This window comes from Canis aureus, chromosome 3 (assembly GCF_053574225.1).
Source record: "Canis aureus isolate CA01 chromosome 3, VMU_Caureus_v.1.0, whole genome shotgun sequence".
Classification (NCBI taxonomy): domain Eukaryota; kingdom Metazoa; phylum Chordata; class Mammalia; order Carnivora; family Canidae; genus Canis; species Canis aureus.
Window position 1 is genome coordinate 9,253,904 of NC_135613.1, and position 12,270 is coordinate 9,266,173.

At 37.1% G+C, this 12,270-nt stretch overlaps 1 long non-coding RNA gene across 4 annotated transcripts in view; it reads left to right on the forward strand.

Annotated features, from left to right (window-relative positions):
* Positions 1–12,270, forward strand: part of LOC144308333 (uncharacterized) — a 137,228-nt gene that overhangs the window by 55,243 nt on the left and 69,715 nt on the right. For all 4 annotated transcript variants that reach the window (XR_013374821.1, XR_013374820.1, XR_013374823.1 and 1 more), the window contains 2 exons: positions 4,481–4,675; positions 5,818–5,849. This is a non-coding gene — a long non-coding RNA (uncharacterized LOC144308333). The remainder of the gene's footprint in view (positions 1–4,480; positions 4,676–5,817; positions 5,850–12,270) is intronic.

The window sequence follows — 12,270 nt, forward strand, 5'->3', positions numbered from 1 at the left end:
ATAATTCAGCAAATTTACATTTAAAAAACTAACTGTGGGTTTGTAGATCGATACTGTCCCATGAGTCTAATAATGATTGCAAGAGTCTGGTTCGAGGTTATAATTAAGAATCAAACGGGTAGCCTCCGCCATGGGGGTAACCAGGAATAAGTAGATCACTCACACAGTTTGGGTTTAATGCTGCAAAGAGAGAAGAATGACAAATAGCATGAAAGGGTAGTATTCTAACCAATATACAGGATTTATATTCTTTTAGAAAAAATACGATAATAAAGAAAATGTTTGGGCTGAGATAGTCACTACTGAAAGTTCACTAAAATGTTCATGGATTGGCCTCACCAGCTCAATTTTGAACTCTGCTATAAAGTTAGATCCATTTATTTTGGCAGCTTTGTTGGAAGATTAGCCTGGGTATTGGGAATTCCAATGAGAAACTGTAGCCTGGAGGCATCCTGCTTGTGTCTACTTATTTAAATGCTCCTGGAATTCTGCTGGTCATCACTCATATTTGCTAGATTGTAGGAGGCATTTGGTAGAAACATGGCAGTAGATTATCCAGTTCATTTTTTTTTCATTATTGTTCTAAGACTCTAACAGTGATTACTTTCAATGATGGTTTTTCTGTTACCCCTTACCTATTGCAATCATTTTTCTCGTTTGTTTGTTTCCCCTGTCCCAAGTACATTATTGCCAGATTAAATGTACTAAAGAACATGAATTTCCTGAGCTATTGACAGGTCCTATCCCATCATACCAAAATTCCATTTGAAATCTGGAGTGGCTGTCCTTGCCTGTGGAATTAGGTAGGAATCATTTACCTGCCAATCAAAGTACACTGCAGTAAAGGTCATTGCCTGCCTTTCCAGTTTCATCTCTCATGATTAATCTACAGTGTTTTGAACCCTGAATAGAATTCTTGGTTTCCTACTTTCTTGTCTTAAAACAGAACACAACAAACAAAAAACAAGTTTTCCCTCAACCTACAGTATGCTTTCCTTCATTGGCACAGAGAATCTTGCATATAGGTTTGGGGGAGATCATCAAATTCATGCTCTCTGATTTTCCTGATCTGGAACATATTCCTGCCTGATTTCCAGTTGAAATGGTATATTTGCTCTGATTTTCTTTGATTCATATTCCCTTTAAGATAACATTGATCATGTTCTGCCTTATTTTATGGTTTATGTACTTATTCCTGTTATAGAAGAAAAATTGCTTCGGATTAGGGACTGATCTCCTTATTTTTCAATTCCTAGTAGTACTTAGTATGGTGCTGGGCATTAATGAGGTTATCAATAAATGCTTAAATGAAGATGTATTGGGAAATGACTGGCATTATTGTTAATGTGATTTTGTGGGTATTTAATTATGATAGATGATCAACTTTGAGGACACCCAAAACTTTCAAATTTTGTGTATAGAAACAAAGATTGTAACTCTAAGGAATCTTTTTTTAAGGCTGATTGAAAAACTTTTTTTTTTTTTTTTAATTGGTGTTCAATTTACTAACATACAGAATAACACCCAGTGCCCGTCACCCATTCACTCCCACCCCCCGCCCTCCTCCCCTTCTACCACCCCTAGTTCGTTTCCCAGAGTTAGCAGTCTTTACGTTCTGTCTCCCTTTCTGATATTTCCCACCCATTTCTTCTCCCTTCCCTTATTTTCCCTTTCACTATTATTTATATTCCCCAAATGAATGAGAACATATAATGTTTGTCCTTCTCCGACTGACTTACTTCACTCAGCATAATACCCTCCAGTTCCATCCACGTTGAAGCAAATGGTGGGTATTTGTCATTTCTAATAGCTGAGTAATATTCCATTGTATACATAAACCACATCTTCTTTATCCATTCATCTTTCGTTGGACACCGAGGCTCCTTCCACAGTTTGGCTATAGTGGCCATTGCTGCTAGAAACATCGGGGTGCAGGTGTCCCGGCGTTTCATTGCATTTGTATCTTTGGGGTAAATCCCCAACAGTGCAATTGCTGGGTCGTAGGGCAGGTATATTTTTAACTGTTTGAGGAACCTCCACACAGTTTTCCAGAGTGGCTGCACCAGTTCACATTCCCACCAACAGTGTAAGAGGGTTCCCTTTTCTCCGCAGGCTGATTGAAAAACTTGAAAAAAAAAACAAATTATGATAAAACTTTAAGTTGATTAAACAAAAGTTGGGGGGAAAATTGCCACTCTTAGATAACATTGAAAGCTTACCTGCAAGATGGCAGTGAATATAAAATACTTGAATTTTCTATTTGCCCAATTTCTTGATTCTATCATCAGTACCATGTTCTACCATCCCCGTGGAATTTAAACCTCAGGCATTTTTTTGTTTTGTTTTTTCTTAGAGTCAACCAGTCACTGTACTTACTTAATTAAATTTTTAAAAGATTATTTATTTATTCATGAGACACACACACACACACACAGAGCAAGAGAGAGAGGCAGAGACACAGGCAGAAGGAGAAGCAGGCTCCCCACAGGAAGCTCGATGTGGGACTCGATCCCGGATCCCAGGATCATGCGCTGAGCGGAAGGCAGACACTCAACTGCTGAGCAACCCAGTTTGTGGATTCATTGCCTACCCTCTCGCTCAGTCTGAAACACATTAGCAACAGCCTGACTGAGTCTCTTCCTGAGCATCCCTACTCTCAGGGAACTGGAGGCACTCACTTCAGTCATCTGCAGAAATGTTATACGTAAACCCTACCTCAACATCAATGATGGCTTCCCATTGATGAAATCCATACTCAGGCATTTGGCTCTCTGGTTCCATTCTACCTGTGCAAGCTGCCTAGCCCTTTTTTGCAACAGACACCTTTTACTTAGAGTACCATGACTTGGAGGTTTTTAAATCCAACATACTTCATCTTTCTGTAAGCCATCCTTAGTTTGTGATGCATGGAGCAGGTTTCTCTCTTCCTCTACACTATCGGCACTATTTCTCTAGGTCCTATTTATTCCTTAGGAATTCCCTGATGCTCAGCTCCCTTCTCTGGCCCATTTGTTATTGTCTGGTTTGCCTTCTTGGGGCCTTGTTGATCAACTGCTGCATATACCTCATTTCCCTAATAGACTGAGCCCTTCTACATGGTTGGTACTTTAGGAAATATCTAGTGTTGTAAGGTGGGAATCAAGGTTGATGTTTCTTTTGTGTTGCCTTGATACTTAGCACCAGGTTAGGGAATGCTCAGTGAATATCTGAGGGTCTGTAACTTGGGAAAAAGTTCTATCTATGATAAATTATGTTGCCTTTCAGAAATTTTGACACATTTCCATGATAATTTTATCTATTATAATGAATTATTTTTCCTTTCCCCAATTTATAAAAATACTTTAAAAACCTTTCATTTTTACTGAAACACCTTCCAAATGATGACTTTATTTTTTTAAAGATTTATTTATTTATTAGAGAGAGAGAGGGTACAAAGCAAAGAGAAGGGCAGAGGGAGAGAGAGAAGCAGACCCTCCAATGTGCAAAGAACTGGATGTGAGACTTGATCCCAGGACCCAGAGATCACGACCTGAGCTGAAGACAGATGCCTAATGACTTAAGCCACTCAGGTGCCCTCACATGATAACTATAGAACATACAACAAATACAATGAATTTTGGCATCTTCTTACGCATGGCCAGAGGATATTTATGCTTAAACCACCATGTTAACTTGGCTACTGGTTGGACCTGGGTGGGCATTAAATGTGGGGCTGACAGCCTCTAGCCCCTGTCTCCTTGTGTCTATTGAAACCAAGTTAGAAAAAAAAGTTCTTTAAAAGCAACCTTAAGCAACTTGAGAATTCTGGTTTTACGGAAGTTGCTAATGGGATTAATATGTTCTGTGTGCAAGGCTGGTCCTGCCCAGATGACAGTGTTTAGTGGCATTCCTCACAGAGAGCTGATGATGACCCATTCTCTGAGTAAAGAGATGAAATAGTGTCAGAGCTTTTTGATGGCTGCTTTGAAAGCTGCTCTCTTTTTCAACTTAAATAAAACATTTATTTATATATCTAAATGTTAAAAACTAATCATTGCAGTTTTTTACTTTGTCCCAAATTAGATGTTTTATTACAGTCTAACACCTGATTGAGCTCTCTTTTGTTGCTTAGATTTTGTTTATTTTGGTATCATATTTAACCACTAGTAAAGCTTTTTGTACATCAGAGAATCCAACCAAGCCAGTAAATAACATATACCATGGAAAAACCTAGCTACAGGTTTTTAAAAAACCATCATATTTATGTTGATAGAGAACTCTGTATTTCTCCACAAGGGGGCAGGAAAGTCTGGGCTGTAAATTTAATTTTTCATGAAAGTCTTCATAGGAAGAAGTGTTATATTTGATCTTCTGTGTACACTTTTTAAAATATAAAAAAATTTTCCAGTTTAAAAAACTTCCATGAGTGGATGATTTTTTTATGTTTCTCTTACCTTCTGGGAGCTTACTCTTCAGCTGTGTTTATCCCTTTTTCCTCTAGGTTATCACAGGTTTTAATTACTGGATTAAGTGTTGTGAAGTTACTGTTACCAGTGACCAAGCCAGCTCGTTTTATTTACTCATGATTGTGGACCTTTAATACATGTATAGGAGAAAGGAAAAGACCAGTGTTTCAGTACTGTTTGTGTTAATGACAAAATAAAACCTGTGTCAAAGGAAAACAATCATGTAATAGGTAAGATCAGTCCTAATCATCCATACATATTCGTATATTCTCCTGATAATAAGTTTAATTCTTCACTGCTTCCCACTGGCTCTCCCCTCCCCCCATACTGCTTTTGTACTTTTTGTTATGCAAGCTTTAAATTACACACCATGCTATAAAAGTCACCCAAATCTGTGTTATCAGTAACTGAATGTTTTTCTCTTGAGATCGTAACAGGGTTGGCTTAACACTGTAGGTCTCACTGCATTGAGATAACAACAGGCTATATTGTGAAGGAGACCTCTGACAAATTCAATTTATTTTCATAAAAATACAGTTGGGGAAATACTTGAAAAATTCAGATTTGAGGGTTGCCCCTATACTCCCTCTCCTATACTCCCTCCCCTACTGTTTTAAAGATAAACTGTGTAAAACAGTAAAGCATTAAAGAGTCAATTTTTGTTTAAGGCTGATAACGACTCTCCCCTGTAGGGCATGAAATTAAAATGTGCACATAGAACCAAATGATTCCTTCAGTACCATGTTTTCAGTGGCAGTTGTTCTCTAGAAATAGAGGACAAAAAGGAAGTGAAGTGGAGCCATGCAGGTGGCAAAAGATTGATTCAAAAAGAGGATGTTTATATAGAAAAAATATCGACGGCTACAGACCTCATTGGTTGGCATAGCTTGGTGATAGACACGGCAAAAAGACGTGAGAAAGATGGCATAGGAGTAAATGGGAGCTTGATTTACTTGTGAGATGCAAGTGTAACTAGTATCACTATTTGCATGCCACAAGTATAAGCAACATGGCCACTCACATGCACTATTTTTTTGCGATATGGCTGTTCAGAAACACACAAGTCATTTGGCACCCCTTCCTTTAAGTACCATGGCCGTTTGCAGTGTTAGGAAAGGTTTGCTTGAAAAATCTCTCGTTCCACTCCTAATTGTAAATACAGGTGGATGACATGAGTTTAGGGGGAAAAACTAAAATATTTATCAGTCTTAGCAGTTCATTTCAATCCTGTTGAATGTCTTATGTCTGATTTTCATAGCTTGTCTTCTTTTCGAAACACACAGTGGGGGTTAGCTGTTTTTCTTTAGAAGTAGTATAATGGGTGCATACATGCATATATATGTGTAATTTATATATTTTTTCTCACTTCTAGATTATAACTAATTTTTGCCTGAACTTAACAAGGTAAGTCTTGATTGAAGAGGGATATCATAGCAGTTCTGGTTTCCTTCCAGCAGGCAATCTTTTGTAGAGAGGAAAATGACAAAATTGAGAAACAATCCCATAGTACAATGTGATGAAGAATGTACGAAGCAGACTACCCAAAGGAAGCATGAGGAAAACATCTTATTATAAGACATACATTTAATATGTTTTTCATATTTGGAAAGAGAAGTGAATGTCTGGGAATGTCCTTTGATTCACTGGCCAGAAGGATTTTTGTAACTTTGTGTACCTCTCCCCAGTCCTCAATTCTTTAGATTAGAAATGATTTATTTACAGAAAAAAGAACAGTACTTTGATATGCTATACTAATGTTAAACATTTATGGGGTTTAAAAATATTTATGAATGTGTAAAAGTTATTAAAGCAAATGTGCTTTCGGTTACCTTGTGATCAGGTATAGTATGAGTACAAAAACTGGGAGCTTTTTTGTAAAAGAAAAAGATGAGAAAATACATGTGAGTAGATCTGTAAAGTTTAATTAAGGTACAGGCTTGGGTCTACTTTGTAATTTAAGATACTTATTCTTGTATAATATAGATTTAATATATATTTGTTGAGTCATGATGAATTATAATGTTAAAAACTCCAAAAAATTTTCCTTTTAGCCCTTTATTCCTAGTCACTCAAAAGTATAATAAAAAGTTTTTTAAAATAAAAACTTTCACAATTTGTTCTTTATGAAAAAATGTTGCACTGCTTTATATTGGGCATTAGTTTTAGAGGAAGAGAATTTTTATTTGCTCTGTAAGATTATCCAGGTCTTACTTTTATTGATAAGAAAAATGTTCAATAAATTTAAATAAAATTACACATACAAGTAGGATATAGAGAGAGGCTGTGGAATGTTTCAAGTAAATAAGGAGTACAAGTAAAAGTTTATACTTTCATTAACTCCATTTTTCTAGAGTCCTCTATAGCCTGTACACGGATAAATCCCCTTCTAGCAATGTTAATGGCATACTTAACACAAATCAAGCAAGGTCCTTTTGTTTTTGTTTTTCAGGGAAATCAATGATTCCAAAATTTGTTATTCTAAACTAGCAAGATTTTAAATCCTTCTTAGTTTTCTCTTTGCCTCTGAGGTTTGTAAACATAAAATGGCACTTAAAAAAATACATCCTGGTCTGTATATGATCATCAGAAGAGGGAGTACAGAGGTGTGAGAGACCCTATGCGTGTTGAAGAGATGTCCTCTTCCTGCTTCCCTGGTTCCCACTGTCCAGGTTCCTTTTGTAGCTTCATAGCCAATCAGGACCCAAACAAATTAGAACTTTACAAATATCTCATCACTCTGAGAAAGTTGGAGATGGTTCCAGTATAGGCAAGCATTGTTATTTGTATCTTTGTAATTTTACCACCTTAAATTCTTTCTATTTATGGATCATTGTTGAACCCTCTAGAGAATTTCCATACACATCTGCAACCATCATGGTTACTTAATATATACAGAAAATGATTATTTTCATCTTTTTTCAAAAAAGATTTTATTTATTTGAGAGTGAGAGCGTGAGAGTGAGGGAGAGCATGAGCAGGGGGAGAGGCAGATGGAAAGGCAGATTCTTTGCTAGGCAGGGAGCCTAATGTGGTCTCGATCCCAGGACTCTGGGATCATGACCTGAGCCAAAGGCAGACGCTTAAACTGATTGATCTACCCAGGCAACCCTGATTATTTTCATCTTGATCCCATTATTGAGTCTGCGAGATGAGGCAGGGAGGGCCCATTGTAAAACCGTACAATTTTTTTTAACATAATCTCTGCACCCACAGTCGGGCTTGAACTCATGACTTCAAGATCAGGAGTTGCATGGTCCACCAATTGAACCTGCTAGGTATCCCAAGACTCTATGGTTTTTTTATGCTTTGCTTTGGTGCAATTTTAGCTATGGTTTTATAAGTATATAAAGAATTGCCATATTTTTTAGTTTATCAAAGAGTTGCAAAAATCCCTCTATATAAAATTTACCCGTTTCTTTTCCTAAGCATTGTATTTTATATTTAGTATAACCATTTTTAATTGTAGTCAGTGACTATCAAAATCTTCAGGGTTTTATACTCGGTGTTAACTGTGGTTTTCCTACCTAGGGAAGTAGAAAATAAAAGTTGTGAGCAGTTAAATTGTTTAAATGGATATACTATAGGTAAGAATTATCCTTAAGAAAATATTTTGTTAGGGAAACCAGGATGGCATGGGTTGTCCCCTTTTCTTTGAAGTACAGGTTTCACATTAGAACCACCAACTCAAGGCTCAGCTATGATCTTCAAATTAAGTTTTTGGGGAATTTGGAGTGAGGCTGTAGTCTTGTCAGGCTTTGTCAAGAGAGAAAAGGGATTTTTTCTCCCAAAAGCTTCTTTTGTATTATCAAGAGACAAGAACCAAGGTCTGAGATGAGGCCAAGTCTGAAAAGATGGGGAAACCCAATGGGTGCCACTAGTGCCAGGACAGACCACAAGTTCCACCAGCTTGTGGAAGACTTGAAGACTTCAGCAAGAGCCACTTGAGTAGGGCCAGGAGGGAAAAGGAGGCATCCCTGTGGAGGCTACAGGGCAGTGAGGGCCCAGAGGACAAGTCAAAGTCTGGCTGTTGAACCCCAAATGTTGTAAAAATAGTACAAAGAATTCATCTATACTGTGTACTTAGAAACACCAATTTACTGCTTATACTTTAGCATTTTTTGTCTTTCTTTACAGAAGTTTTATTAGGTTACCTAATTATCAATATTAGATAACAGTTTTCTGAATCACTTGAGAGTGTGCTTTACAAACTATGCCTCTTTATACCTCAGTCTTTCTATGTATATTTTTCAAGAACAAGGATATCTGACATAATTCTATCAAAATTGGGAAGTTTAATATAGATGCACTCCTTCTGTGTATTCTACTGTGCGTATTTCAATTTCATCATTTATTTCTCCCAGTGGTGTCCTTTTTAGCATTTTATTTTCCATTCTAGGATTCAGTCCAGGATCACTTTTTTTAAAAAAAGATTTTATTTATTTACTTACAGTGAGAGAGCAGGAGCAGAGGGAGGGAGGAGAGAGAAAAAGACTCCCTGCTGAGCACAGAGCCTGACATGGGGCTTGATCCCAGGACCTGAGATCATGACTTGGGCCAAAGTCAGGTGCTCAACTGACTGAGCCACCCAGGTGCCTCTAGGATCAGCTTTTGAATTAAGTTTTCCTGTGAGATGGAGTTATCTTTAATTGACAATTTGCAGTCCAATTTCTCACTGTATAAACACAGCCTCTATTTGTCAGAATAGGAGCTTCAGATCAAGTTGCATTCTTTTTTGTATTTATGTGTAGTACATGTTGATTGTGCTATACATATCTTCTGTATATCTCACTGTCATAGCCTATTAAGTGCCCTAATGAAATTAGGGAATTAGAAGAAATTAGAAGAAAATCAGGGTTATATATTTTAAAATAGTAATAGCTACATTTTTTACATATACCATGTATGTAATATATGCAGTCTTAGTCTTCAAATCCATGATGTAGGCTAAAATCCTTCATGACTCATAAGATCAGGGTTACTTAGCTTTTTTTTTTTTTAAGATTTTATTTATTTATTCATGAGAGACACACACACACACACACACACACACACAGAGGGAGAGAGAGAGAGAGAGAGAGAGAGAGGCAGAGACACAGGCAGAGGTAGAAGCAGGCTCCATGCAGGGAGCCCGACATGGGACTCCATCCCAGGACTCCAGGACCATGCCCTGGGCTGAAGGCAGGCACTAAACTGCTGAGCCACCAGGGATCCCCAGGTTACTTAGCTATTTTCTGTCTTCCTACCACTTGCTCATGATTCTTCACCCACTCAGATGTTTGTTTACCTTTCTTATGGGTTATGATGTTTTCCATCTCAAAGTCTATCATATACTCTTTGCCTATAATGTTCTTTTCATAATTTTTTGAAGAAGCTTAGCTGTGAAGGGAAGATGAGAGTTAAAAGGGTCAAGGGAGAGTTTCGTTTGTAGTTCTTGTTGCTGATGTTGCAGGTATATTTAACAATAAGCCACATAATTTGAGTGGAGAAGAAAGAGTCAAAAGAGACAGGATGAAGACACAGAGGAGGTAAGGCAGTTGATGGAGGGAGATTCCTAAAGATGATGTTGATGAGATTCTGGATACAGTGAGGAGAAGATTGTACAGCTAGGAAAATTCATTGTTAGACATGTCAGAAGTTGAGGAAATTTGGTTCTGCTAAGTCTCTATTTTTCATTATGTAATAGGAAGCTTAGTCATTTGCTTAGATGCTCAGAGTGAGGAGGCTAGAGAGTAAGGGGAGGATAGAGGATGAGAATGAACGGACCAGATCATAGGTAGGAAGAATTTGGGGACTGAAGATGCCTGCCCTTATCTAATGCTGGAACTCTGAAAAGTGGCATGATTCTGGGAGTTTTTTCCAAGTGGCTTAGGGTGGGAGCCAAAGAAAGGTTTACTAAGGGCATCTGAGAAAACCTTCTGGAATCCTGGCCTAACAGGGAACGGTTGAGAGTTTTTCTGTGTGGTTAAAGTGGCACAGATATCGTACTCTAGGCTTATGGGAATGAAGAAAAAGCAGCAATGACCAGATGAAGATGAGAACATTGTTAGGATAGCATCCTGATGAATAAAATCAATGATGTGATTGTTTTTTCTCCATGCCCCAGTTCTAACACCCGTAATGGAATGGCGATAAAAATCTGGGCAACACTGATGGATTTTCTTCTGAACCCACATGCCCTTTTAAGAAAATGTAATCGGTTTATGAATAACAAAATATCTTATAAGGCAAACCCTCATTCAGCTATCTTTTAAATGGGAGACACTTCTAAATGTTAGTGTTACAAGGACTGAATTCATTGAGGAATTTCCACTGAGAATTGGAACTGAAAGAGATGTGTGATGAGAGAAATGGAAATCTTTCTCTTATAAGCCTTTGGAATATAAGCCTTTATACTTTCCAATAATTTTCTGCCTGAAGCAATGACATGTCTAATTAATAATAATATTCTATTAAACAGTATGATTAATCTGAGAGATCATTATGCACAAGTAGATTAAAAAAGCAACCTAAATCCCCTTGGTCTGATTTAAGATAAAATAAACCTGAATTTTGTATCCAGAGAGAGGTTTTTTTTTCTCCTTGTGATATAACTTGAGGGTACATTCTATTTCTATGATTCTTTCGGGGTCTGTTCTTTAGTATCTGATTAACTTAAAGGAGACTTTTGAATAAATAACACCCATTCAGTTGCCCCTAATTTAATTAAAATTTTGCATTAGCTTTTGCATATGAATTTTATTGTTGCAGAATATATCAGTTATATATATTTTTTCTGTTGCTAGATTCATATGGGGCAAAGCTGTTAACATTTTACTAAGAGAAACAAGGATTTGGGAGAATTCAGCAGAGAAGGACCCCACAGGATATTTCAGGGCAAATCCCATGTCTTAAAACTTGGCCTGATTTCTGAGCTGGGGAAGTGCCAGTAGTACTGTTTTATAAGTTAAATAATAGAAAATATCATAAATTGCCTTGCTTTCTCAAAGGGCATGATTTTAGGGAAGTCTGGGAATTGTAGGAGTTGTTCCTTAATTTTTCATTAATCAATGGGAAGGTTTTTGATAAATTTTTCCACTGCCAGGCACTGGAGCATAGCAATTAAAATCTAGGTTTGGTGACTTCTTGGTTATCAGTGTCAGCTTTGCCACTTTATCAGTTATGAGATCTTGAATAAGTTGGTTAATGCCTTAATCCTCAGTTGTTCTCATCTGTAAAATGGCGAAATCTCTAATTTCCTAGGCAGAACTTTTCCAATATGTGTGCCTCTCAGACAGTTGATCCTCTTGGTCACTACAGGCTTCTAGCAGTGGGACAAAGGTTTGTTGGTTTTTGTACGTGCTAAGTGGAGGGTGGCAAAACTGTTTGTGAGAATTGAAAGTGTGTATATGATGAATGTAAGGAAAGCTTCTAGTTATGTGCCTGGAACTTCTCATCCTTGTCCAGTTAAAGCCAGCATCTATTATTACTTAGTGCAGTTGAAAATTCATCAGATTTTCAGATCTGATCTATTTCTGCAGGTTATTTTGTCTTTTATTCACTTGTCTTTAACTGGGGATGTTAACATTACAAAGATTTATCCATCAGGTGAAACCTAGAGCCATATGGTAGCCATCTAACTTTCAAAGCAGTACTTTACAATTTACAAAACATTTCCCATATTGTTACCATTTTAGTATGTGGTAAGTACTGATATTATTATAACATGAAAATGTTAAAATGACATTCAAATGTAAACATACAGACACCCCATCTATAGATTTTTTTCAGTAAAACATACTGCTTACATATTGATACTTATAAATATTGATATGTAATGATTTGTACT